Genomic DNA, 27,803 nt, shown 5'->3' with positions numbered 1-27,803 from the left:
GAATATATATTAACTACTGTCAGACTGTTTAAAATAACAGATACAAGCTGTTTTGGTATCCAATTTTCACTGTCAGAAGAGCTAAGTTCTGATTTAAGAAAAAGCGAGTTTAGTAAAAGCTAGTCAAACACTAATTTTAACTGTATTCTTTCATTATTTAACCAAGAAAACGAAAGTCAAAGTTAGAATGAGATGTTATCTATTTAGATAAAATGTTGAGTATGGGCCACATGCTAACAGCTATAATGGCTAAGGTACAGTTGTAATCTTGATTTACATGTGGATGGAGGACACAGACAGCAAGGTGCAAGGGTGAGTTTATGCCACTCCTGTGTCACACTGACATATTGTCACAGACACTGAATGCTCCTGGACATGCTACAGCACAGACTGGCACGTAAGAATTATTTTAGAGTTATCCTTCACTAGACTGAAATACAAGCACAGAAAATTTTCATCCTGGCACAAGTACATGGTTGCACAACTAGAACTTTGCAATCTGCCAAATGCAGAGCAAATAATAGGGTTTCAAATACACACACAGAGTATGTAAACCCCAATGGCCTTGTGATTCCAACCCGCTGGGTCTGCACAGGGGTTTGAACTGATAGGGACACAAAGCTGCTGAGATACTGCCTTTATCCCTTCATCTGAATTGTAACCTGCATCCTGAAAGGTTACTAGTCTTGGGATAAAGCACTACAGAGACTTCCAGTTGCCTATCTGTGATCCAACCACAGCTGCTTCTGGGATGCAGCTGGGATGATACCTGGGATGGCCTGTGCGCTCTGCACCATCTCTGTGATTCCAAAGAGGAGAAGAGAACTGAGAGCTAACTCCTCTTGCCTCCTCAGCACCCTCGTGAAGAATACAGTCATTATATAAATAACAGTACAAAAGCAAGATGGTTTCTTCCACATTACAGAGAATGAGACATTCTGCCTCTTAGGCAGGGCCCTGAATGAGTAGCAAAAACCCAAGAGCTTTCAGCATGGGATCTTAAAAGGTTTCATTTCAAGTCTGAGAATAAACAGCAACCTCCTGACATATTATGTGGTATTAAATTACTTCATATTTTATTCATGCATGGACTAGACATCACAGATGGAATGTGGAAATGTTTACAAGGCTAGAAAACAAAATGAAGGAGCGTGGCTAGCCAGTGTGTCTGGTTGGTTTTAAACTACCAAGCAGAGATGCCAAATCAATTTTTCTTCCAACCCAATATTCCATTAAAATGCTGTTACACAAATTAGCTGAGGTTTTTAAATATAACAATTTGATTTAAAAATTCTTTAAAAGTTCTTCAGTGGTAGTTCTGCAAATATGTGCTTCAGTCAGTCACAAAATATGTATTAAGTACAAAGTCTGGAATCTTTAAAAAAATTTCCAAGAGGATAACGAGGCCAGTTTAAAATTAACAAGCAAAGCTAAATAAAAGTAACTAGTTAAATCAATGCAGCTATCTGAGAGTCCTAGAAAAGGAACACATGAAAAAATTTAGAAATTATTGATTTTTTTAATTTTCCGATATACTTATTAACTTAATTAAAGCAAAGTTATTACAGGGCTCAGACACAGCATGCCCAAATGCACTGCTGTAGATCAATGGCAATTTAATGAAGATATTTTTAGCATGACCATACTGCACAGGACAGAGATTAAAATAAACTGGGAATAAAAACAAAACTAGAGCTTTGTGGGTATGGTAAGGAAAGTTCTTAAATCCACTCCAGTATATATAGTGTAACTATGTATTAAAAATGTGGATCATTTTAATATTGTTTACTAGTTTTCAGGAAGGGATTCAAGCAGAAATAGTTCCTGAAGAGACTGACAGACAGAAGCCTGGACAAATATCTAGACAACTCAAATAAAACCAGATGCTAACAACAAATTACAGTATAAACAATTAGCAAAACAAGTTGATTAAATGCTTACAAATGTAGCCAGAAACCTTCTGGCTACTGAAATGATCAAAGCCAGGAATATGTGCAAGATCTAAAAAATACAGCCACAGTTTTTTTAAGGTAGCCCCTAGGTTAAGCTTGTGCTAAAACCTGTTATATAATCACACTGATTTAAAATGCTAAACATGTATTTACAAAACTTAAATAAAAAATCAACAACAATGAAACAACTGGATTTGAGCTCTGAAAGTCTGGTAAAACCTGGGAAGGCAAACTGGAACAGAAACTGAACTGGTTAGACAAGAACAAACCAGCATATATAAAGATTAAAAAAAAAAAAGGGCATAACATTCCAACACCACTACAAAACTTGCTAAAACCAACATACAACCTGCAATAGTTTAGTTTACCAACAAAACAAAGTAGGGTAAAGCTCAGAAGAAAGTTACTGGAAGCATGACCAGTCTCAGAGAGGGCACTACCAAAAAGCCCAGAGAAAGACAGAAGGGTCATCAAATGAGGGGCAGCAGGAAACGTACTGAGGCAAAGATCTGATCAGAAATGGGTGATCCCAAAAGAAAGCAGGGCAAGATTCAGCTCCTTAATCCAGTTCTAAAGAAAGATGAGCAGACAGGTTAGCGTTTTGAACCATGGCTTGTAGATGGTTACGGTTGCTGGTTTCTTTCTATTTTGCTTCAAATTGCTGTAGGGTGCTTGGTTTTTTGTTTAGTTTTTCCTCATTGCTAAATGAGTTGTTATTATTATCACTAAAAAACAGTTGTGGTTGCCATAGCATGCAGACTAGTCAGTCTCAATAATGAAACACTGCCTTTCTACAGAAATTTTCCAAAAGATCCATAGATGAAGCATATCACTTCATTATCTAGTCCCCTGGTACACAAAATTAAACAGACACACACAATCTCACTTTTTGTATTAAAGTAGGTATACTAGTACAGAGTAGATAACCAGATCCTAACCATGAACTTGTCTTGTTTTACAAATGCAGTTTATTATATTTAAAGCTAAAATTGCATTTTTCTCTCCTAGAAAGAAAGAGGATGAAGATCCAAACCCAATAGCGAGTTGCCTGTACAGGATCATGAATTCACCCCTATGGATCCAGTTTGAAATGTCCAGATATTTTAAATCATCACTTAGCATACACAAAACATAATCAAGATTTTTTTTTTCAAAGAGTAGTAGCTAATTATCATCCCTTTTCCCTTCAGCAAAACACCACAAACAAATCACTAAGAGTGATTAATCAGTAATTATGAGGTGATCCTGCAGCCATTTATTTCTTAGCTATGTACTTAAATATGCCCCATAAGACTGAGATAGCACCCCTTAGAACGAAAACAAGAAAGCATTTTACCTAGTTGTTAAGAGCAAACTCTTCAGATGAAAGTTCAGAATGACGGCATGTAAGAACTCTTCCTGCTCAGTAGAGTTTTCTGTAAGATATTCCATGGAAAAAAAAAAATTCAACCTGTCTCAAGTAATCTGACTAAACATGCAAACCAGGAACTCCTTTAAACACATGGGTTGCCAACCACAAATACAATGTCACAAGTTTATTAGAGAAATCTAATGGAAAGAGACATCAAAATCCAATGTGACTTAATATGAATGCTGGGAGTGGGAACTATTTGAAAAACTCAGGCCACCAGTAAGCTAACAAGATCATCAACATTTACCCCAAAACCCACACTCCTGGAAACTATATGAAAGAGCATTTGTAGCTACTCCATATTTCAATCTATTCCAGAGATGTATTTTTTAGTATAGTTTTGGAGTGACTCCTTCAGAGAGCCATTAGGAAAACACGTCAAAAAGAATACAAAAAAAATTTATGAGTCTATGCAACACCCTTACCTCCATCCCCAAGTTGCAAAATTACTGCTTGCAACCATAGAGACTGGAAAAGGAGATGCAAAATGCCAAGTTCTTCAGGCACTGAAATCACTACCTTACACTGTAGAGTCCCAAGGCACCAGCACCTTGGTAAGGACCAAAATCCACAAGAGCCAGAAAGAGCATGTGAAATGTTTGTTCTCAATATATAACCTGCCATGTGTTGTTTCAGAATCTTAATGGATTAACACATCTATACCAGGGGACAAAGCAGGGGGACTTAGTGGTCACTTGTGCAAGAGCACAGAATTCACACACAGCACTGATCTGGGGAAAGGTTAAGGGCCAAAAGGCTGTTTTGTGGTTTGGTTCAATTTAATCACTGAACTTAGGGCTCCACCAAGTATATTTCTGAAATAAATCACAGCACGGTATCAAGTAACAGATAAGCTACACCAGCTGCTGAAAGACCATCACAAAACATTTTTTACAAGGGTATACATTACTATTAGTGTTTTATTAAATCACAGGAGGGCAGATGGGGAGACTGGTTTAAAAAGAAAAACTATTCCTGGTCAACATCAAAGAACCAGCAGGTGACAAAGCGTAATAAGATTCAAGGTGGGATCAGATCACGAGGTCACCAGGGGACAAAGGTGATGCACATCAGGCTGGATTCTTGTCCAGGATGAAGCAGCACCACCCTACAGCCATTAGTTAAAGCCCATGGAAAGACTGAAAAGGAAGAGACTGACTCAGGAGGAAGAAATTCAAGATTAAATCTGGAATTTATCACCTACTTGCCCTACACCTGGTCCATTGACCAAAGAAAACAGATACAGCCAATGATTGGGAATGGAGAAAAGCCCTTATATTCCAAAGTTGACCTGATCCACAATGCAAGATCCTTGGATCTACCATGGGTAGAAGGAGAGGGGTAGCTGACAGGATTTTTTTTTTTTCACTGCATGAGCTGATAAATGAGATAACCCTGGCTGTTGCTGCTCACAAAAGGAGAATGCAGATCAATATCTTACAAAAAGGGCAGAACCTGGTTCTACCCTTTTTCACCTGTTATAGAATAGCTTAGGGCCAGTATCAACAAAGATATAAATCCCATAGAATGCTGCTAAAATTTGATACAGCTGGAGAAGGTAAGTACTGAGCTTGCCATCAAGAGAGACCCCACTTGGCTTACCTGAACCAGCTTCTTTCGTGTCAATTTTTGGTCAACAAGCACCAGATTTATTCCTGGCTGCAACCTCTTACTTTGTATCGTGCTGGAAGAGTAAGTTCTCAGAAGCCTTCATTCAGCTGCCACAGTCCCCACACTATCCCTCAAGTTTTAAAGGGAGAAAAAAACCTGACCATGGTCTCACATAGAAATGAACAGAACAGCCCCTGATGAAGATGTAAAGTTGAAGACAGAACAGATGTCTCTAAGTCTACCTGGAAAACTTCTCAGTCAAATCATCACCACAACTTTTGTAGAAACTGTAGAGACAGGGAATTCCTGGTTTGTAGTATCAGAAGCCTGTCACTCTGCTCATTGCATGTGTGAGTCCAGATCTGTTTGTCTCTAATGGTTAGTTATTAGGACCCTTCATCAAGCCTGATCTACCTCTGTGATCAAAAGAACAACTTCTGATCAGCAGGAATAAGCACTTCCTTAGATGAACAAAAATCAGAGATACTAGGAGAACACAAATTCTTCCCCCATTATAATGTATAAAACAGACTGCCCTGAAGCTCAATAGCCAAGCATGAAAACATTCAGCTTTAGGTACAATAACAGATTCTCTTGAGCCTCCTTGAAAAACACGCAGCCCACAAGGACCTGTTTTTGTGTGTTACACACACCTAGACTATCAGACCAAACAGAGATCCAAATACAGAGTTCAGATTAGACTTGAACTATGTCAATTTTCTGACAAGTTCTGAAGATCTGAAGGGCAGAAATCAGCAAGGTGATTACATGGAGCAGCTTACGTATTATTTTGACCTGTGACATACCTTGAGATATCCTTTGTGATGAGATCATCTCCCAAGAAATTAATCCATATAGCAGGTGAAGGATATTTAAGAATCTTGTGTGTGAGAATCTGGGATGAGTGTTTCCTATGTGGTGGGAGAGCCTGCAGTGCTGTCACTCTTCCCTTCACCAATTTATCAGTCTACCTCAAGAACAAGCCACAACTCGAGACAGTCCCTTGTACCTCCTTTTGCTTCTTCTCTCACTGTGCACAGGTGTGGAAAAGGGTGACAATACTGGACCCACCCCCACTGGACCCACTGGAAAGAGGGAAATATCCCATAGCTGGTACATAACTCATTTAAGGCTCACACTTTGTCTTTGCAGATGCATTTTGTGAGGATTTCAGATACACCCAGCTACAACTGACTACTCTTTCCATTTAACAGTGATAATTCCAGCAGACACAAGGGACTAAGGAGTGACCAAGATTTGGCCTTCTTTAAAAGGCTGACATTAGAGAATCACGTACCTGAAGAACAGACAATACCCATTGATGGTGATAACCATCACCAAACAGCTGGCACTTTATAAAGCAGCCACCCATACAATGCCATTGTGCAGAGTCCTTAGATTAGTCCTCCCTCCGCAAGAAAAGATGATACTGCAGGAGCAGAATAAGGGTGCACTGCTAATAGCATTTTAATTCAGCTCAAGAATACATTTTTGAAACAAATACTCCATGCTTTGGTTCATATCAGGTGCAGCCACAGAGTGCACAAACCGAATTCAGGTGAATCTGAAGTGAAAGGTGTGCCACCCACCACTAATGTGTAAATGTCCAGTCCACAGGACCAGACTAAAGGCCATCTGAAATAACACCCTTTGTCCCTGAACTGTGTGCAGTGTGGACACTGGGTCCTCAGTACGAATGTTTTTATGCCCAGGTCCCCTGCAACTGCATCACATGATCCACTAATGTAGATAAAACATCAGATGCTCTGGCTCCTGCTTTAGTATTCAGATCAACATAACTGGGGCCAGGCTGCAGTTGAATCCTTACTGACTGCAATGCCCAAGAGTGGGATAATATAAAAAACTTGAGCTTTACGGAAGAAGGGTCACTGGAAAAGCCTGATTCAACACTACTAGGCTTCATTGTAATAAAGTCGATGAAATTTCTGGTCTTACCTTTTGTAATTAAGACATTAGTACAGTATTAAACTATTGATACTGTAGAATAGATTGTCGGTGATTTCACCCATTTATAAAGACAGGTGTTAACATTGTATGCTGATTGGTAACAACATTATTCTGAGCAGCGTTCCCAACAGTACAGAAAGAAAAACAACCACCCACAAATAAGGCATTCTCCCAACTTTTGTGCATTTCTGTGAGGAAAATATTTACCAAGTTTTGCTAGAGCTACAAACAAAGAAAAAAATATTCCAGAGACACTGGTGACCTTCTAGCACAGAGAGCTGTTGAATTCACTTTCTGTACTTGTTTACTCTACAAAATAGAGAATCAGGCTCTTTTTTCTTTGTTCATCCCCAGAAGTTCTTACCACAAGGAAATTACCCAAGGAGAGTGAGACCTCACAATGACAGCAGGTAAAGCCCCCCAAAGACCTAAACACTGACTAAAATAGCAAACACTTCAGGATGTCAGACTTCAGATAAATGCTACTTTCAGATCATGGGTCAAGTCCTGCATTTACGTCTCAAATGCAAATTCAGCAACATTAACTGAATAGTGCAAGAGACATGAAGATGTGGGGTTTACTTGTATTGTCTAGTGCCACACAGAGACTCATTTGCAAAGAAAAATATACTTTAAAATGAAGAAAGAAAATGCTATTTTGTGTCTCATGTCAGACAGAAAGGAGAGGAAAACAGAAAGTAGAATGGTGTTGGATGGGAACCAAAGGGAATGCATACTTTTATTTCATGAACTTACCCCTGGTACCAAAGGGATGTGACCACACGCACTGCAGGTTGCACCAGCTCTAGCTCAGGCACCATCCACTCCTTCAGCACAAGCTTTTGAACTCTTTTATGGAAACCCAATCAGTGATCCAAGGGTACATTCACACCAGTCTGACTAGTGTTGCTCCAAACTATTCCACATGTCTGCTCTGTGCAGCAAGGACGGCTCAGCCCTTCCCTCCCCACCCCTCCCAAGCACATACTTTGTCCTACAATGTTTGTGTACTCTTCTGGCAGGATAGATGGGAGCAAGGGAGGAGAATATCAAACACCTGTTGCTCCTTTGCTTCTCCTCCTTCAAGGCTTCTCTGTCCTTTCATCTCATTCAGCACAGGGCAACATCTGGATGTAGGACTTAAGCATTTTTCCAGCAAATAAAATGTATTAGCAAAGAATCAAACATTGGGATTTACTGGTCAAGTGATCAGCTCTTCCTCTCAGCCTAATGCTCTACAGTATTTGTGAAGCTTGGAGTTTTAAAAGGGCAGGAGTTTTAGAAAACTCCCCAGAGCTAAAATTGATGTTTATTTCTTCATGGATAAAAATACTTCTGTGTATCTCAGTCTGTCCCAGATCTTATGCTCCTTAAGTATTATGTCACTCAGATAAAGAAACCTAGTACAAATATTGAACTCACAATTCCTTTTTCTTCTGTTAATAGCGTACAGATACGCTGTATATCTGAGACACAGAATACCGTGTACAAATCCAACATGCATAGACAAGAAAAGTATAACCTAATGGGAGAGGAAATCAGAAAAATACTGAAAAGAAATTAAGCCATTCTGTTTCCATGTAGTGTGATTACCAGTCCTGAAATACAGCCTGTACTGACTGAGATTTGTGCCATTCAACTGCTACTTACACTGAGCAGTCATATGACAAGTCTTCAGTGTAGTCCTAAGAGTGGTGGGTTTCTCCCCACATGCATTACCTTTACCTAGAAAGACCAGTAGCTAAAGAACTCCCCTTAAGCACACTGAGCAAGCTTATTTCCACCTCAGCTTCTATTACAGCTCAAGCTGAACATTTGGCTTCGAGTCAGCTGTGTGTCCTGAAATAGTACACAAACTGAAGATGAACAAAGTCATTGAGACTATTCTGGCATCACTTCCTTGCTCTTGCTGTAACCATATGCAGAGCCTCAAGGGCCTTCTTTTATTGTTATCATTTTTTAAACAAGTATATTGCTTCCTTCAGAAGCCTGAGTGGTGCCTTGACCAATAGAAGGCAACTCGGAGCTCTCTGACTAGTCTGCCTCAATATGTCTAGTGACTGATTTCTCTTTGCTCTAGATGCTGGATGCCACTAAAGGTTGATTAAACAAATTAAAAGTCTACTACTGTTTGGCTCTACCCTTTTCTATGGCCCCCAAATAGGTCACGACACAGACACCTGATAATCTGTGCTGCAAGACCCCCCAGCAGCCTCCTGCTGTTGTCACAGCAACTCACGACAGACTCCACAGACGCGGCAGGGGGAAAGACAGGGGGGGAAAAGAGGGAGGAAAAGAAATCCTTCGAGTTTTTAGTAAATGACACTCAGAAGTACCAAGCGCCAGGAGGTTTCTACTTCCCGTATACATCGTACCCCTCTATTTTTGCCTTACACTTCGTGGCCTCGTTGAAGAGGAAGCCAGACAGATCCGCTTCATCACGGACTCAGCCCTCTGTCCTCGGGAGAGGGGAGGATGCCAACTCCTCCTCCTCCTCCTGTCTCTCCCGACAAGGTGGGAGCGCACCTGCGAGCAAACGGGACGCGCAGGGCGCCGGCACCCGCCCCCTGCGGGGCCGCTGGGGGCCAACCCGGCCCCGACACCGGCGGGTCGGTGCACGATCGCGCCCGGGCGACGCGGGACCTACCCGGGAGGGCGGAATGCCCGGCAGCCGGGGCGCAGGCGGCGGGGCTGCGCCGGGGTCGGGATGGGGCGGCAGCCGCCGCCGCCCGTTCCCGCTGCTCCTCAAGGCGGCGGGGGAGCGCCCGGAGCCGGCGCGGCTCGGCAGTGAGGCGGCATCGCCGCGGGCGCTGCTCCGCCCGCCCGGCCCCGCGGCGAGCGCGGGATCCCCGCCCGGCCCGGCTCGTCCCGCCCCGCGGCGCTGGCTCGGGGCCGGCGGGAGCCGTGACGTCCCGGCCCCGCGGTCTATTTTTAGCGCGGCGATTGGATTTCATTCATGAAACCGCGGCCGCGCGTAAAGGGGCGGCGGATGGAGCCGCCCCCGCCCGCCCAGCGCCCGCAGGAGCGCGGAGCGTCCCCCCCACCGCCCCAGCGGGGCAGCCCGGGGCACATCCCGATCCTGCCCCACCGCCCCAGCGGGGCAGCCCGGGGCACATCCCGATCCTGCCCCACCGCCCCAGCGGGGCAGCCCGGGGCACATCCCGATCCTGCCCCACCGCCCCAGCGGGGCAGCCCCGGGGCACATCCCGATCCTCTGTCCCGACAGCGGCAGGCGGGGGCTTTCTTCCACGGCCTCGCACAGGAAAAGCTCGGGTACGAAACCAGCCAAAACCAAACTGATACTACCCCCTCCCCCACGCCCATTCTCTGTACATAGACACTGTAAACACCGTGTATACATACACAACACAAAGGTTCCGAAGGCCTCCCTGGATAATGCCCTAAGCTGGGTGTGTGATTTCTTAGTGCAGGTGCTGCTGTTATGTTTTGAAATCGCTTCTATTTTCACTAATGTTTGAACCCTTCATATAAAATAAACACGTAACAATTAAACCACAATCCCCCCCTTGCCTTATATTGACAATGTAGACTTGGTGTTTTCAAACCAGTGAAAACAGCTCAAGGCCCTGAGTGCTACTGCAGAAAGCACTCACAATCCAGACCAGGCTCCCTGACCACACTCCCTGCAGCAGTCTCTGGCTCTTCCCTTTACCACTTGACATCAACAAAAATGTCACTGACCAGTAAGGGGCATGGGTACAACTGCTGCAGCTAAGGGAACTTTTTGACACAGCCGTGACTATTAAAAAAATAGTCATTATTCAAAAAATATTCTCTTAACAGCAAGCAGGACTCACAAATTGCATAGTCTCATAGCATTAACATGGTATTTTGCTGGTAAACATTATAAAGTTCTTTTAAAAATACCACTTATAATAATAGTTAACAGTACCATTAACAGGTTAATAGCATCCAACTGCATTTGGTTATAGTCAATTACTTACATTTTTCAAATACCCAGAAGCCAAACTTACATTAACCAGGTCAGACTGCAACAATTTTCAGTTGAGTACATCTATGTCAGGACAAATTACAGTTTGCAACTTCATATCACTGGCAGCTATTAGGGGCAAGAGAACAATGTGCATCATGGCAAATATTAAGTGTTACTCTCCTAGCTTTGCATAGAGTTTGGATGGAAAAGACAAATGCATCAGAAACGAAAACAGCTCTAACTCAGACAACCTACTTGCAATCAAAAAAAATATCAACTTGATAATGCAGGCAACAAAAAGTAAAAGAATGACAACAGATTTAAAATGTATAGTATAATTACCTTCCATTTTTTAAGTTTCAAGATCTAGAGGAACTTTTTTTCTCCACAAATGAGGGCTAAAAATTTTCATACTACGCAAGAACAACAAGCCCAGGTATTCACTCGTTTCTCCAACACACAACTTTTAGGAAAACAAAAACGCTCAGGTTCATCCTGCTGAATTCAGGAGACTGAAAAAAGCAGGGTGATACAAAAGTTATTCCTTTTATAGTATGGCAATTTTTAATTCCTTATTGGTACCTTTGTTCTACAGTCTAAATGATCAGTTTCTGAAGACAAATCACACAGCTAGAACCCATGCCTCTATTAAAAACACCTAGACCATCACTGCTCCAAGCACTGAGCATTAATGTCAGAACAGGTTAAGTGAGCATCGTGAGAGAGAAAAACAACACAAAGGAACCAGACTTGCCACGGTACTGACTCAAGAAGTATTGGACTGCAATAAAAAATAAAAACAACAAAAGCCCCACAAACCTTTAAATCTGCTGGCAAGTTCTTTACAGATCTTTACTACAGAAATAAAGGAGGAGGGCAGAAAAAAAGGTGTTACTTCTAGCGCACAACAGTAAATTTAGCAAAATACAGCAATGATACAGATTAGTCAGGTGGTTGAAATGTGAAAAAAGAGAAAGAGAGCTTTGCTTTTGATGGGGATAAAGAAAAGGTCTCAAGTTTTTCTCTTTTTCTGTTTCATCAAAGGGTACCCAGAGCCTGAAGGCTTCTGCAGCTGTGGAAATAGCTCCATGCTATGATGTTGTTTCCATTTTAATGGCCATCTACAGTAACTTTTACCATTCAGTGCTTTCCCATCACAAATGTAAAAATTCTTATATAATTCAAGTGTCAGCTTTTCTGGCAAAGTATAAAATAAAACCCCAGGACAGCCAGAAGCTCTCCGCTCTCTGACAAACAATCATACTTACATTTTTCCAAACTTTTCAAACAGTTGAGTTTTGACCATAAACCTGAGTGACATCTCAAGAAGTGGTTAGGATGAATCTCTAACAGGGTGCAGAGCAACTGACAGTTTCTAGACTGTGGTACAAGAAAGCACAGTAATAAACCACAAGTATTCCGACTGACTTTGCATAAGCATTAAAAATACATGACTGGTAAAATTTTACTCAATTAGATGTTTAAGTATTGCAGGTAGCCAGCTTGGATTTTTCACTTTAATTTGTTTGTTTTAAGGGGGGAATAACAGCTAGAGGGGAAGGGAGAACGGAGTAAGTTCTGTCTTTGCAAGCAATCCTAGAGGACATGGCATTGGACCATTTAACTAGAGTCCCTGTTTCCCAAGTCGATACAGCTTTCCAAAACATGTTTATGGGCTGCCGAGCGTGCTCCATCACTGCAGCTCCGCTATGCGCTTTTAACACTATCACAGCTGAGAGAAGAATTGGATTAAAAAAAGAATGAAATAATAATTAAAAAATGCGTTCACACCCACGGAGAATTCTACTTACTTAGAACTATTTTGGTTTTGCTAAATTACAGAACGCATTTGGAAGTAAATGTAAAATGTACATTCCCATATGCTCCAACATATTATTTGTTACTCTGGGGCTAAATTAACCTTTTGTTTTTGAGACTATATTTCTCACATGATTAAAAAACATCAGGAGAGAGCATCAGTTGTGCATAAACTGTAACTGAATTTACAAATAACCTTTCTACTCTGGGATCTGGAGAGTTAGCTTAACTTCAGAGGCTGCTCTGACATGCAGTGTTAGTAGAACTCCTCAGGGAGGTTTCTATCAGCTCAGAAATGCTGAAGCTCAGTGCCCTCAGGCCCTTCCATCCTCTGCACTCCTGAGACAACAGGGAAAGGCTCAGACAGGTTGAAAAAATACCAGTCAAGGATAACAGGAGGTGCAGGAAGAAGAGACTACAAGCAATTACTTCAGCTTCTTTGACAAAACTTTCTGGAAGGGGAGGAAATGGACCAGCCCATGCTTCTTACCACCCCACCATAATCTAAGTCTGCTCTATCTGCAGAATGACAGCCTAAGCATGGTAACTCTGGGGTTTGGTTTTTATATTTCTGTTTAGCAGCCTTCTGAGAAAGTGTCCTAGTTAGAACAGCTGGGACCGATTCATCACTGGATGGGTGTAGCCCAAAACTGTGTATTCTATAGCCCTCCATGCCATTTCCCAGAAATTGTTGTCAGTAGAGGCCTGCGAGGTGCCCCCCCCCCATGCTCCTGTCCTCATGCCCTTTTGTGGAATTCCCTGACTGAGCACCCTCACACCCTTTTATGGAATTCCCCACTCTGAGGGAAGGACTGAACATCCTTTTATGGAATTCCCCACTCTGGGGGAGGGGCTAAGCATTGCTGCCTGAGCTGGAGAATATATAAACCTGGAGTTTCAGAACCTTGCACTCTCTCCACTCGTGGGATCCAGAGGAAGACTGCAGCTCACCGCTCTCAACCTGACTACAGCTCACCACTCTCAACCAGACTGAGACCACCATCCTCAACTGGACTGCAATAGCTCTCCCACCAGCAGGTTTGTTTTTTTTTTCCGCTCCCCCCTTTACTTTGGACTCGGGGGGGCCCCGGGGAACCCTGCTTGTTCATATCCCAGGGTGCTGGGTTGTACATTTGGTTTTTTGTGGATTGAATTCGGTTGTTTGTCTGTATAATCATACTTGTTGTGTTGTTTTTAATAAATTGTTATTCTGACTTGTGGTCTCTCTTTTGAGTTCATTTTCCCCTGCTGGTTAACTTTTAAACCAGCACAGAAAGTCTACATCCCAGACCCATGGGCCATATGGAAGGAAGGGGTTCTTCCCTGCACTAGAGGTCTAGGTATGGTCTGCTTAAAAAAAAACAACAAAACCCAAACAAACAAACAAACTGGTGATGTGGCTCCTTGCTCCATCTGAGGGAAGGAGCAAGCTTTTAATTCAGGACAACTGATATTATTTCTCCTATGTTTTAGGTACTAACACCCAAGCAACAAATGCTGTTTCCCAAGACAAGTTACACCACCAACAGTCAGCAGGGACAGTTACAGGACTGAGTTTGAGTGTACACTGAAAGGTCTGACATTGCAGAAGATGCCTGGGACAGTACAAAACCAAAACTCAACAGTACAGGGCAAACTGGAGTTCCTCTCTCTTCCTTATTCTTGAATGCCTTTCATGTTAGAAGACTTTAGGAGCATGTTTAGATGAAAATATTGTTGGTGGAAATAATTTAAATGCACAAGGAATTAAGTAAAACAAAGTAAGTTAAATTGTCCCGTATGGGCTCCACACTGCAATCTCACAGGGACAGAAGGTGCTCTCTACAGCCCATGAAATCTGCTTTCAACAACACAAAAAGAACACGAGTGAATGATGTACAACCAAAATAAGGAGACATGTGGTACTTCAGTTATATTCTTCACCATCCACCCATTGTCTGTGATATACATAGTCTCAGCCAACTGGCAGCATGTGAATTAAAATATCAGAATTACCCAGCTCCTGTCATTGAAGTCTACTTTTCCCCCACAATTAGGCTTAAAGGCTTTAATGATGCGGGTAGATCAAAATAATTTCTAACTACTTCTGTAATGGATTAGGATACATTTCATTAGATTTTACCCATAAAAAATTAATAAAGAGAATAAATGCCTTGAAAAAAACTACATAAATACATATTCTATACACACTGCAATAAAATTCAATCTGTTTCCTGTCAATACATTTTTTTTCATTAATAGGTTTGCATTCAGGCCTGCAATGCACCCATGCCAAATACTTATGCGTTCACAATTAGCTTTCTCTTCAAAACTACTGTGGATTGTACCCAGTCCTTTTTACTCTTTGGTGTAATAGGGACAGAATGTAGTGTTTGACGTAAGGTGGTTCTACTCAGTGATGTCAACATGTACTCTCAGCCAGCTATCCAAATTGAGTAGGCCAGCTGCATCCCTTTTCCTACAATCCCACACAATTGCCTTAATTCTCAGAGACGAAGACATGCAACATATACAATGATACCTTCACTGTGTGCATTGGACACTGACATAGACCACTATGCATTTATTTGTTAGGGGTTTTTTTTCAGTTATTCATTGAATGCTAAATATAGTGCAAGACCATCATCATTTAAGAAGCCCGCAGTGCACCAGATTTTATTAAAGCATTCTGTGAATGATACATAGCACCAGTTGTTTGCCTTATGAATTATATTTCTACATTCTTTTTCACTAGAAGGGGGATATAGAAGGCTTAATATAGGCATACATTTTAAACAGCTGAGTAAACAGGAAAGGGACTATCTAGAGAAGGAATATGCCAATACTTATAACTTGGAATAAAAATTAGATATCTACAATTTTTCAGAGGGTTATATTTCAGCAATGCTTTAGTTTTCAGTCTAATCATGTGTAGGATGTGGGCTTTTGCATTTCCTCGCTTCCATAGTTAACCCATTGATTACAAGACCCTGCTTCTCTCCACCTCGCCCCACAACAGAATCAGAATTTAGGTGGGAAGGGTCCTCTGGAGTTCATCTAGTCCAATCTCCTCCTCAATGCACAGCTAATTTCAAACCTTGATCAGGTCAAGGATGGTCACTCCACAGTCTCCAACCCACCTGTTCCATTGCTTAGTCCCACACTAAGATAATGGGCTTTTTTACAACCACTGAGAAAATGTTTTTCTTTACACCTGCCTTGCTGCTACTTGTGACTGCTGCCTCTTGTCTTTTTGCTGTGCAACTGTGAGAAGATCTAGTTTCCCCTTTAGTCCCTTGTCAGGTACCTGATATAGTAATTAGAAGCCCTTTTAGCCTTCTCCTCTCCAGGTCAGATAAGCAGCTCCCTCAGTGTCTGTGTGCATCTCGTGTTTCAGTCCCCAACCATATCAGTGGCCTTTCATTGCACTCTCCTCAGTTGGTCAATCCAAGCAAGTGAAGCCTGAGCACAGTTCTTCAGGAGCTGCCTCCCAAGTGCTGAGTGGAGGGGAATAATCCCTGCCATCGATCTCCTAGCTACACTCCTCCTAACACAGCCCAGGATAGGGCTGACCTGTGTTGCTGGAAGGGCGCTCGGCTGAGCCAGGTATGTTCACTTGTGCTGTCAGAGCCTCTCATGAAGCCTTACAAAACTCTGATACTGTCTTTGCTGCTGCACTTGTCTTTCTACAGGCTGCATAGTCTGGTCTTAAAAGGGAGTGGATTCACTTGAACAGTCCCAGTTTGCAAAGTTAGGTGTACCAGAATACGACTAAGCAAAACAAAATTTTGGCTTAATAAGAAGAACAGCAAGAGAAACAGCTGAGCAGTTACATAAGAGTCTCCCAAGGGAAGAAGTGGCAGAGTTATGGCTCACTGCATTCACAATCCAGAGAGGACAAGGCTGTATTAAGAATTTGTTCTATGGTAGAGTTTTGTATTACATGTAATCTTCTCTAATGGTAATAATTTTGCAACAGCTTGTATTTGCTACATTCCATGCTTCTAGATCCTCAGAACTACATGTTTAAGGAAGATTCAATCAGCTTATAAAAAAGTTCCAAACAAGAGCTAAAGAGGACAAACTAATTAGTAGGATTTCTTCTTGATTGTGTGTCATTTTGCTGTTTGGCAAGGGACTGAATCTGGAAGTAATAGTGCTGGCACCTGCATAACTGTTCAGAGTTTCTTAAAGTGTTTCTGCCATCTAATCAGATGTTAATGGAATGGAAAGAACTTCTTTGTGGAATGAAATGAGAGTCATAGCAAACAGTCAGTTGGGGAACATTTTCTGTCTATCTATCTGACCTTCTGGGTAGCTGTCAGTCTCCATCTCTCCTCTATGTAGATCATCAAAATTCACTTGTCTCTACTGAGTTTCAAAGAGACTTGGAACATCTTTATACTACAACTACAGGAGGTTTTCAGCGGCAAACGCAGTCTTTGCTTCTCACTCTTGATCTGAGCTATTGAGCTTCAAAAACCATATATAAATGGATGAGCCCTTATTCTTCAAGCATTAAAAATGCTCTGCCTGCCTTTTGAGGCTTGCATAAATCACCCATTAAAAGACTAGTAGCTTTACATGCAGAAGGATACAAAATGCAGACCAAGTTTTAGGAGCTGGTCAAATTGCATAAATTTGACAGGAACAACACACAAATAGAGATCTCTGCAACAATATGCCATCCCTGCTGAGTTACTTATACTGATGTAATACAGAGATCACGAGGACAAGTCTAGAACACAGATCTCTAGTTACAGGAACTGGAAGATACAGGATAGGAGTGGGGAGGGGAAAGAGAAGCAAAGCAGATTTTCTTGCCTTTTTCACAGTTGCCAAAGCCAAGCGTTATTGGTCTCTGAATCACTGCTTACAAGAACAGCAGCCAACAGCCATATCCTGATCTTTATAGGGTGTCAAACCAACAGAGCAGGATTAAATAGAAGAATCAAGGGCAGCTTAATCTCATCATCATTAATCTTAGAGAAACAGCCTTATTAACTACAACTTGCTCTTCTGCACCTCTGTCCCATAGCAAGTTAGACATGAAAGTAAAAGACCCCAATTACCATTTAAGAGCCTGATATAAATCCTACTGAAACTGTTGGGGAAAAGCATTCTTTCAGTGACTCCTCTGGCTTCAATTCCAGTGGTAATTCAAGAAGAAAAAAACCCACAGAATTAGTTGCAACATGCCTGTCTTAGAAAGATGAAGATGTATAACTTAAAGTAGCTGAAGCAAAACCAAAATGAATGAAGCACCTGTAACTTAAATATTTTTTTCACTAGGTTGTTCAAAGAATGTACTGATTTGGATTATAATCCTCCTCAAGATTACAGTACAATTCTTCCTTTATTTTGAACAGTATGATCCTGCACAGTAGCAACACTGTGGTTTTACTCAAGATAAAAATTCAAAGTCTGAAGCTCCTGTTACATTCTGCACATTTTATACCTTGGAACCATTCATCTTTTCCAAGAAAGTAAGATAGATCTTGTGCCTCTTACAACCACTTACACCAGTTTAATTACATGATTTAGTTACACCAGCAAAGATTGCCTTGCAAAGACTGCACTTTTGCAACACAACAAATTCAGTGAGTTAGACTGGATTATATCACCACAAGGTTTCTACTGTCCAAACACAGTTCATATATTTTAGTGGTTTACTTCAACGTGTCTAAGCAAATCTAGTTACCACTTTTTTTGTTTCCCCAATGAGTTAAGGCCTTAAATCATATGCAGAAAGAATATAACCAGGGTTGGTTCTGATGAATATCCTTCTCCCCCTGAAACACTTTCTATAAATTCTAGCAAAATGGTTTAGCTGAAGGATAATGCTAATTGCAGAAACTGCAGAGGAATGCACACAAGTGATTCCCAGTCTAAGAAGCAGGGAATGAAGACAATTTTCATGTTTCACCCCAGGCTGTTTGATGACACTTTCCTTAATTATGTTTATTTGGAATAGTTACCAAGAAGGATTCCGTTCTTTTTAATGCTACCATTCAAAAGCCATGGACCATGAAATCACATACTTCTTGCACATATTTGCAGTTTTTACAGAGGGTGTAGAACATACTACTCCAGTAGCTGCCAAAGTATCATTGTTACATGCAGATCAGGCAAAAATCAGAGGGCTTAAAGGAGTATGTGTATACTGTGTAATTTGCAAAGTACAGAGAGAAAGACATCCCTTCTCAATGACACATACATTGATAACTTCAGCATTTAAATATGTCAGGAGCAGAATTTACCTTTGTAAAATTAAAACCAAACTAGAACCACTAGCAGTGGTTTCGAAAACCAGGCATCAGGGAGTTTTAACAAAATCAAAAATATTCCAGGGCCTTGATATTTCTCATGCACTCATTGTTTGGAAGTCATATTGCCAAAGCATCATGAATCCTACTAACAGGGGTTTTTAATCTTTCAATAAAGTAGCAAGGCACGTAGAGCTTTATTTTTAAAGAACCCTTTTACAGTCTTTTCCAAGGCAGGCAAGAGTCCTTTTCCTTGGTAATGGCAGAAGAGAAGAATGACACAGGTATTAATCTTATTTACTCCCATACATATTGGCAAAATTGCTAGAGCAGGGTGCATTTTGTAGCATTATAAAATCCTCAAGATAATTGAATTCCTCCCACACCTCATCACCGAAATATTTTTGCAGGGAAAAATATGAATTATTTACAAAAGCAATTGCCAATAAAATTTCATCAAACTGTATCTGTTACAGAAGGTAAACATTTCTCCACCATTCCAATTTTCTTACAGTAGCTGAAATTCAGACCTACAGCTAAAATACTACTGCACCATTATTGTAAGAGAAATGCTGAGAGTTCCCTAATTACAGTGCTGCCAGTGGGAAGTACTGTTGCAAACACATGAGGAAAGGAGGATTAAAAGAACAATTCACTCCTGGAGAAATTCAGAGGAGAAGGATGCATTGCCTCAAGAAAAGCCTGACCCACAGGTATTTTCCTTAGAATATTGGGAACTGTTTTTTGAAACCTTCTCCTGTATTTAGTGACCAATAATCCACATTACTGTCATAAGCACATATGACAGTCAAAAACATGTCTCTGAAATACAAGAGCCAAATTTAAGGGGTTCAAGTGTTGAGCAATGGCTATAAATCAAGAACTGAAACACTGACAGCCACAAGGGCCATAACATTCACCTCAAATGTAAACAGTACCTGTTGCTCAGGACAAGTACTGGAACACCTGCCCATGCTGAGCACATGTAGGAGCCCATGTAGAAGCACATTTCATCACCAGCAAAGTGGTGAAAACAAGCAAGTAGCTAAAGCTCAGGTACTGTTACCAGACTATGTTTTTATTGCTGCAAACTCTCATCTGGAGTTCCAGGCCCTTGCTTCCAAAGTGGGAGAGACAGGTAATTCCAGTTGGCAAGAGAATGCTCTGGAGCAACAGCACTGCTTTTTTATCACAAGTTGGGTACCTCGATGCTTAAGCTCCCTGAATTAATGGACATTTCAGAACTGCGCCATTTCTTTCTTCATTTCACACCTATTAATAACAAATTGTTCCTGATTCTGCATTGGTGGTGTGAAAATCATTCACTCTCCTTTCTGTAAAGCATAGGAGATCCCATGATGAAGTTAGAAACATGGATTTCAACAGTCTGATAAACAGTGCTAGAGAACATAAATTTAATTACGAAGATCAAAAGCAACAAACAGCAACACTGCCCTTCCCCTCACACCCCAACCACACACACAAGGCAGTCCCCCAAATTTCTAATCTGTAGCCACAAACAATGATCACCTTCCAAGGAACTAACTCAAGCAGTTTTAAAATTTCATCTGCCACATTTGATTTTACTGAAGGTTACCGTTACACACACACCTCTGCTGGGTTTGCACAGTCCAGAACTTTGCTTTTACCAATTTGAATTGTCAGCTAAATTAAATTACCAAATTGCACTGTAGAGGCTATCACACATGTAGCTATTTTATTCCACTGAGCATGAAGAAAGTAATCTCTGAGAAAGCAATAGCTTCTTTATCCAGAGAGCTAAATTTACTACTACTCGTCTGCTAATGCCTCAAGTGACACAAAAACCCATAAGCAAATAAGCTGTGACCACGATATCAAGGAGCAAATAACACCTCTACAAAGACATGCCTTACACAGGTGTAGCATTTTCTGACTCAAGCACATGATAATACACAAGTTAACTTTTTTTCAGATCTGCAGATGTGTTCTCTAACAAGTGAGAGACCAAATCACAGAAGCAACAGGAGCTGGTGTGGAAACACCAAGTTTCTGAGAACATTATTCTGTAATTTAACTACATGATTTATACATGTCATTTAGAAATTCATTTAGAGACAGAAAATCAGGTTGGGAAATGAGACTTGAAACTGGGAGCAGAGGTGAAGAAAGATATTGGGGTTCTAAGGTGTGGCATTTCCCTTAATAAGTAGTTTTTGATGCTGAGATCAGTCTTAGTGCATATTAAATAATTCATAGCATCACCATCCTGGTTTTAGCTGGGATAGAGTTAATTTTCTTCCTAGTTGTTGGTACAGTGCTGTGTTTTGGATTTATTCAGAATGCTGATGACACACTGATTTTGTAGGTGTTGCTTAGTAATGCTTACTCCAAATTGAGGACTTCCCAGTGTCCCATGCTTTGCCAGTGAGTAGGTGCACAAAGAAGCTGAGGGGGAGCATGACCAGGACAGGGGACCCAAACTGGCCAAAGGGATGCTCCATACCATAAAGCATTATGCCCAGTATATAAACTGGGGGGATTTGGCCAGGGGCCGCCAATTGCTGCTCAGGGATGGGCTGGGCCTTGGTCAGCAACTGTACTGTGCATCATTTGCCTTTCTGGGGTTTTATTTCTCTCTCTTTTTGTTGTCTCCCTTCTCATTACAATGATTATTATATTTTATTTCAAGTATTAAATGGTCCTTATCTCAACCCAGGGGTTTTACCTTTTTTCTGATTCTCCTCCCCCCTGGGGATGCTACATGGTAGTTAGTTCCTGGCTGGGGTTAAACCAAGGCAATCACAACCTGCATATGTGTAATATTATAGACTGGCTTTCAGGAACTGCATTATCTATAAAATGACTTCTATTTTTATTCACAAAGTATATGTTTGTCTTTGATGATGTGCTGAAAGGGGCTCATTAAATTACTAATGTAACTATTAAAGCTATTAAATTACCAATTTTGAGGGATCAATTCAAAGCACATTGAGATAAGCATAAATCCAAAGTAAACCAAGTGTCTCTTCACTTCAATGACCCTCCTATGAGGTTCTGAATGCTAAAATATCTTTCTCCTGAGAGGATTAACCCCTTCATTGTATGACCCTCCCTGGTCAAAAGAGTTGAAGTAGTTATTCCTATGGCTCACAAAATGTTCTGCCTGGTAGTACATAATGATGGGGGGAGGGGGAATCCTTGGTTTGCGTTTACTTTTAGAGCCCAGGGGAGACATTGCTCCCTAAGCTTCCCGACAAGATGCTTATTTTTATTCACATTGTCACTATGTTTTCCCATGAACAAATATTTATACTTCAGAGGAAATGTTTCAGTAACATGTATCAGACAGGATAAGCAATGTGCTCACTTCCCCTTATTATGAGAAAGCAATTTTGCTTGTATGAGGAAGTAAATAAATAGATTCCCTAGAGATGCCTGGGAAGGGGTAATTCTTGGAGGGAACCCGTGTTGAAAATACTGGCAGCATGTCACTGTGTTAGCTGACCTGCAGAGGTTTCATTTGCAATTGCAAGAAATGAATACATTAGAAACTTATTGTTTCCTTTTTTGCTCAGAAAAACAGACCATTCCTGTACAATCCTGTCTTAATTAAACATTTTCCCTTTTGATAAATTTTAGTAGCATGTTATGTTCCTATCTGCATTATTATAATATGCATTCAATACATATGGCAAGATATAAATCCATCTTTTGTTAATGCTTCTGAACATACAATAGACTGAGAAAGCCAATGGGTGAAAATGACCTAATTTCATTGACTACTCCAAGTTCTGAGCAGAGGGCTTCACTATATGATCTCCTGAGGTTATTTACAACCTGAATTTTCCTGTGATCCTAAATTAAGGACAGATTTTTGGTTTTACTAACTTATATGCTTACCATAGGAACTGTGAAGATCTGGCTGTGGTACTTGACAAAAGCAATATAAATATGCACCTGTAATTCAGGCTGGCAATGGCCCCACTTTTCCCTAGGCTGCAGAGAGCAGGAACTCAGAAACCTGCTTGGATGCATGAAACAGTACCTGCATATTTGTGGTACAATCTTTTTTCATCCCAAGATCTCACTCATTTCCTGCATCTGCAGTTAGTCTGTGTAAGTATTCGCTCTTGAAAATTAGACTTTAGCAGCTTCCGTTTCTTTGATGCTTTGAAAAAAAAGCCTGACATTGGGTCAAAAGCTACTCTGTGCAGAAGCCACCCATTGCTAACCCTACAACAACACCCATGCCTTTGTTTTTATCTACTGGAATAGAAGAACAAAGCTGACTAATTCTGTAAATGAAAGGATTAATTCTAGGACTTTTCCATTTAAGACTTCCAGTACAAAGTTCACCAAGACACAGATGCTATAACTTTATAAAATACCTGACTAAAAGCTGCTGGACAGAACAGCGGTGGTAACAGGCAACACTAAGTGAAACAAGTCAGGTTTTCTTTTATTTCTCCCTGTCAATACTTACCTCAAAGGAGAAAATAGTGTTCATATCCATTTTTAGCAGCTTGATCAAAAGCAGAATTCCTTTAAAGATACTTCATGTCTTTCTCTTACTGTGGCATTCCTGAAGAGGAAAGGAGAGGGGAAAAAAAAAAGAAGAGAGAATAAACCTTATTTTCAACATAAAATTACAACACATTCAATAGCAAAGATGTCTTTTATGATCCATTATATATTGTAAAACAGGTTGTTTGGTAAACAAAACAGTCTTTCAAAGTTTCAAACAGGTAGATTGAAAATCTTCATTAAAATACTGTTTGCTCCAATGAATTGAAGAAATCATGGGTAGCTAGATGAGCTCTTGAGCATAACTGGAGATTGACACAGCTCTGCCAAATGAAGCTTGTTCTTTAGCAATTTTCCTCTGGATTTAGATTTTAAAAATCACCTTAGGTGTCATAAGTGAGCACTACTCTATCGCAGTTGACCAACTCCTCTCTCTTAGGTAACAGACTGAGTAGGTTTTTTTGCCCACCTTCAAGAAGATATCAAGACTAAAATATGGGCTGGCAGCCTGATGACACATGAACTGGGACTTCTGTGTTGCTTCCCCTTTGGTCCCAAATGAAATTAATTATGAAAGTGCTTAGCTGGGTTTGGTAAACGTCTGTGTTATTGTGGCTTGGTTCCCATCCAGGAGCAAGGCTGAGGTTTCACCTCAGATGGTGCCCTCAAAGCAATGCTCAGTGACACAAGTAGGTTTCAGAGGTTCATGCTCTAGCTTGAGTAGCAGAAGTAAAATGTAGATTCTTCAGCTGAACAGACTAGTGGCCCACTTAGCTTCTCCAGGCATTTCTCTTTTCTTATCAGCAACTTTTCAGAGTTGAATTTAGGACTGAAGTTAGCTACTCACAGAAATTCTCACCTGCTGTGGATAGCCAGCATAAGACAACAGTGAGGGCAAACACAGGAAGTGAAGTAACACTTTCTTCCACCTTTGTGGAATGAGCAAGCCAAAGGGATTGACACAAGAGCTAGAGGCATGATCTTTATATCCCTCTAGAAGTCCTTCCCTTCCCTTTGACACTTAACATTTTAGTGGTAAAGACCATATCAGTCTTCCTGAACTGCCATGTTTCATGCAGCTACAACTGTCAAGAATTGTATTGATGGCAGGAAGATTAGAAGTTACTTGCAGCTTTTCAAAAAAAAAAAATCTGGTTTACCTGCTCGTAAACCCAGAGCTCCCTATTTTTATTTCGCTGATATCTCATACACTTCTAACAGCCTTTCTCTGCTTTGCCCTCATTAAAATCCACAGACATGGCCTCCAAAGATACATCAAGATCCTTCTCGCTCTCAAACAGACATGCACCAGTTCATTCATAATTCTTTTTCAGCAATCATTAATTATTTACATTATTGTCCTATTAAAGGACACACTGAGACTCTCCTGCTTGCTGAGATGTTTTTAAATTGTTATGCTGTAAAGTCAGACCAGTTGTTTGAAGAATGAAAGCAGATAGAAATGTAGCTAAACCTGATTTTCATCATTACTAAAGCATAAGCCTAAAAGTTCCACTTCACAGAAAAATGTTTCTGGCCTCCATTCCCCCGCCCTCAGTCTTTGGGTTTCTGGTTTTGAAGATAGCTGGGACCATAAAAGAAAGGCTCAATTCTTAAATAGCATTATGCTGACTGATTACAACTTCAAATCATAAACATCTTTCATACCAAGCAGATCATCTATCTCTGTGATGATGATCTGCAATCAGAAGAATAGAGATGCTAAACCTTACATGTACCTTCCTCATGTGAGTCTCTCTCATAGCTGAGAAGAGAGCTGGCTTTATACAACTCTCACCCTGAGTGCCCGCATGAGAAAACACCAGTTCCTTCCATTGCAGTGCAATTCCTTCTCTCTTCCATCTGCTCCACACCCAGGCAGTCATTACCTGAACTCACACTCACCCACAACAGCACACCATGGTACTGTCCGCAGGACATGCAGCAAGGTCAGCGTAAGCTGAGGGAAACTAAAGCCAGCTGGAACACAGAGTAATTCAGGGAGGGATGTACCTATATGGTCTAATTCTCCAAAGGGGGGAAGTTCCTTTAAATAGGCAGGAAGGTGAGGAGCAGGTGGTTGTTGCTGCAGGTTGGCAGGTGAAGCATTTGCAGTGTAAACCAGGCCCAGAAGGAATGCAGGCAAGGCCGGGTGGAACACTAGGCTCCCTGGATGACTTGTTGGGGCCAACAATCATATGTGATCTGGTCTAGGAGCCTCTTCTGTTATGGACAAGACACTCCTCTAACATAGTGACACTATAGAAAACTTTAGAAAACTCAGCCCAATTTTCTCCTCAAATCCACCTCAGCTTCACCTTTGGCTTGTTCAGAAGCCTAAGATGATCCAGTCTTTGTCTCACCCCTGGTTTTTTTTGAAGATTATTACAAAACTAAAAACATTGCAGAATTTTATCCTCTAATACTGCTCCAGTTTCCTTTTACCCGCCCATCATCTCTATGTATTGCTTTCAGTTCTGTAACACCACACATTCACAGTACCTCTGCCCCAAATCTCTTCAACAAACTTTGAAGGATTCTGTAGAAGAAAACTGCTTTTAAGCCTCATGTTTCTTCCTTGTTTAATATGTTCTCACTTCAAACTTTTGCCTTTAGGAGTTCAAATACCGGAAAAAGTTCAAGTAAAAGAAAGAGCAGAACCTTAATTCACTGTTGTAATCTTTACTATGATACACCTCACTTGCTGTACATTACATGGTTGAACAGACAGTAGAAATTTTACCTCCCATTGATACCTAAACCAATATTTCCTCTCAAGATAATTTCAAACCATTAATGTTCTAGAATCCATAGTAAATGCAAGTGTTTTGCCCTTTCTATTTCAGTTTAGGCAAGTGTGCTTTTTCTAGGGTCTCCCTTAGAGAAAAAGGAATTTTTTCCTGCATTGATTATGCAGACGAAAGAAACTGATGACAAGTGATGTAAATATTTCTATTTACCTAAGTACAAATGACAATATTTGGTGAGAAGTTGGCAATCAGGTTCTAAAAGAAGATGGGATACTATGATTGCCACTCACCCTGCCTTAGGAGCACCCACAACAACTCAGTTAAACAGCTGCTAAAAAGTGCATGTACTAAAGCTCTAATTTCCCATGCTATCCAAGTAGGGAAAAGTTTTGCCCTTTTCTCATTCTTCCTTTTGGAGAGCTGCAAAAGAGTTGGGCTGGATACAGCCCAGTGCTTCTCCCCAGAGGTTCTCAACAACTGTAAAGAAGAGAAGAGGCTCTCTAACTTCATTCTCCTGCTAGTCTTTTTGGGAGGTACATCTTTCTTCATAATCAGGTCCTCTTGTATCCAGTTCTCTACACGCATTTGCACTCTGTACCAATTACAAATTTCATTCTTGTAATGCAGAGAACCATTAACAATTTAAGATTAAAAAGGAACCTAAGGGCAGGAATATTCCATTTCTACTCACGAGATAGATGTTATTCTGCTAGTACGTCAACTCAGGTTATCTTTGTGCATACTACGTTAATTCAGCAAATTGCTTTTCAAATAGAGTGCTTTCGGAAAGCGCCTGGAGATTCTATGGGAGAAGAAAGTTTCATTTCTATGGAAAATGTGCCAAACCAACACCAGGAAAGTGAAATACAAACAAATTTTAGATTTGTCCATCTAGTTTTCACAAAGAGGGGGTAGCCACGATAAATTTCCCGCATGAACGTGAAAAAGTCATGCCAGGTGCAGCGATAAGCACCCCAGCGCACTATTTGCACCGCGTTCAACCACAGAAACACCAAACACGCCTAACGGTATCTAATGGCTCGGCAGCGATGCAGCAGGACCGCCTGACTCCCGGGAGAGCCGTCAGCATTTTTGGCCTTACCGGCGAAGCGCACGAGACACCAGGACGAGCCGGGCGGGTACCAGGACCCCGCTGGGGCAGGAGCCCGGGGCTCCGGTCAGGACGGGCCCCGGAGCGGGGAGCGCCCCCGGCCCCCTGGGCTCCTCCGCCACCCACCTCTCGTTCCTTCCCGCAGCTCCAGCGCAACTCCCACCGCGCCCGGCCCCGCCGGGTCACCGCGTCTCGCCGGGAGAGCCTCGGGAAGCCCAGACAGCGGGCACTACCCGCTCGCTCCCTCCCTCCCTTCTTCCCTTGACCAGGGCCGCAGCGTCTCACCTGAGCGCGGAGCGGGACCCGCTAGGGGCGGGACAGAAGCGGCCCGGTGCGGTGCCTGGTGCGGTGCCCGGCGCTGCGCGTGGTGTGTGCTGTTTGCGGTGCCCGGTGCCCAATGCCCGGTGCCGTGTGTGGAGCGGCGTGTGCGGTGCCCAATGCCCGGTGCCGTGTGTGGAGCGGTGTGCCCGGTGCCC

General features: G+C 41.6%; 1 protein-coding gene across 2 annotated transcripts in view; it reads right to left on the bottom strand.

Annotated features, from left to right (window-relative positions):
- Positions 1-27,692, bottom strand: part of RHOBTB1 (Rho related BTB domain containing 1) — a 52,849-nt gene extending 25,157 nt beyond the window's left edge. The window contains exons 1-2 of one of the 2 annotated variants that reach the window (XM_027649458.1): positions 27,613-27,692; positions 23,426-23,524 (exon numbers count right to left, since the gene is read on the bottom strand). The gene's annotated coding sequence lies outside the window, so the exon portion shown is untranslated. Of the gene's footprint in view, positions 1-9,589; positions 9,650-23,425; positions 23,525-27,612 lie in introns of those variants that run through there. The other variant, XM_027649459.1, reaches the window with a different exon arrangement.
- Between the last annotated feature and the right edge of the window lie 111 nt (positions 27,693-27,803).

Source organism: Corapipo altera, unplaced genomic scaffold (assembly GCF_003945725.1).
Source record: "Corapipo altera isolate COAL_440 unplaced genomic scaffold, ASM394572v1 53, whole genome shotgun sequence".
Lineage (NCBI taxonomy): Eukaryota > Metazoa > Chordata > Aves > Passeriformes > Pipridae > Corapipo > Corapipo altera.
The sequence above is the reverse complement of the archived record's forward strand: the minus strand, read 5'-3'. Positions and strand labels throughout refer to the sequence as shown.